At 36.4% G+C, this 1,713-nt stretch overlaps 1 pseudogene; it reads left to right on the forward strand.

The window, feature by feature from the left end:
• Positions 1-361: 361 nt before the first annotated feature.
• Positions 362-1,713, forward strand: part of LOC102602493 (subtilisin-like protease SBT3.5) — a 9,044-nt pseudogene continuing 7,692 nt past the window's right edge.

Genomic DNA, 1,713 nt, shown 5'->3' on the forward strand with positions numbered 1-1,713 from the left:
TAAAAAGGGACAAAAGTAATTAACTCCAACTTAATTCTAAAACATGATTTTTCTGGTTTTCATTTTTCTAAATCCAAAATCAAACCAAAAAACCAAACAAAGTAAATTATAAATCCAAAACCAAACCAAAAATCCAAAAAACCAATCCAAATTAGAATTTGGTTTGGTTTTTCGGTTTAATCCAAATAGTGCACACCCCTAGTGTGATTAGACAACAATAACAAATCCAGTGCAGTTCCACAAAGTGAGATTTGAGGAGGGTAGAATCTATGCGGACCTTACCCTACTGCAAAGGTAGAGAAACAATAAAGTTTAATAGAAAAAGGAATCGAGCAATTTCCAACTATGCTCAACTATTATAAATAGTGGAGATTGATGGCAAAGATTGTTAACTCCAAGTAGTTCTTTGTATATCTGCTTTAACTTTGGACAGAGCACACAAAATGAGCAACACTTACTATCTTCCACTCTACTTGGCTTTTGTTTTTCTAATCGTACTTCTTTTGAACCTTTCAGACATCTTACTAGTGCAGGCAAATGGTGAAAGCAAAGTGAGAAATGAGCATTTTCTCTTTTACTAGTCTACTTAGTAATAACTCTTCCAGATTCTCATATGTTTTTTTAATTGTATAGCAGATATTAGATATGATTGTTAAACATATATAGGTTCATGTTGTTTACTTGGGAAGAAGGAAACAAGATGATGTCGAACTCACAACATCATCTCACCATCAAATACTTTCTTCAGTCCTTGGAAGGTAATCCAGGGAAAAGATAAAGCTAATTAATTCCTATGGTCTCCTCTATACTTGATATTCCGAAAACATGAAGGAAGTAACATATTATATAGTTCACAACGTTTTGTTTTCGTCTATGTTTCTTCTAATGCAGTCAAGAGGCAGCAAAGGAATCTATCATCTACAGTTACAGACATGGCTTTTCCGGCTTTGCAGCTAAGTTAACAGAAGCTCAAGCCAAAAGGATTGCAGAATTACCTGATGTGGTCCATGTAGTTCCAAATTATTTCTACCAGCTGCACACAACAAGAAGTTGGGATTACCTTGGACTGTCCACATACTCTCCTCCAACAAACCTTCTTCATGAAGCCAACATGGGAGATGGTATCATCATAGGTGTCCTTGATACAGGTTTTGTTGGGTTTTAAAGGTGTGAACAGGAAATGAAGGGTTGTGACTCTCCTGAAGAGTTATGACTATGCCGAAGGGTTGTGAGCTTTATGAAAGGTTGTGTCCTTTCTAAAGGATTGTGACCGTTTGAAAGGTTATGCCTTTTCCCAAGTGTTGTGACCTTTCTGAAAGGTTGTCTTCTTTCTGAAAGGTTGTCTTCTTTCCAAAGGGTTGTGACCTTTACCCTTTGTTGGCTATAAATAGAGAGGTTTTCTCTCATTTTTCTGCATCGAATTCTTCCCTTCTTTTGCATACATTTCTTACAAAACAAAATCGATCGATCGTGTCTGTGTGAGTGATTCGTTGCTGTCATTTTGAGTTCGTTGAAATTATCGAAGTTTGAGGTACCGCTACTTCTTTAATGGTTAATCCGTTTTATCTTGGGAGGAATTAATCTGCAACCTCGGGTACTTGAGGGGATTAAATTTCTTAAGGACACACAGTGGGTTCTGTGGACTCGGATAGTTCTTTGTGTTTTTCTTTTCATAGTTTATTATTTCTGGTTTGCTAATCTGAATACAGGAGA

This window comes from Solanum tuberosum, unplaced genomic scaffold (genome assembly GCF_000226075.1).
Source record: "Solanum tuberosum cultivar DM 1-3 516 R44 unplaced genomic scaffold, SolTub_3.0 scf00093, whole genome shotgun sequence".
NCBI lineage: Eukaryota > Viridiplantae > Streptophyta > Magnoliopsida > Solanales > Solanaceae > Solanum > Solanum tuberosum.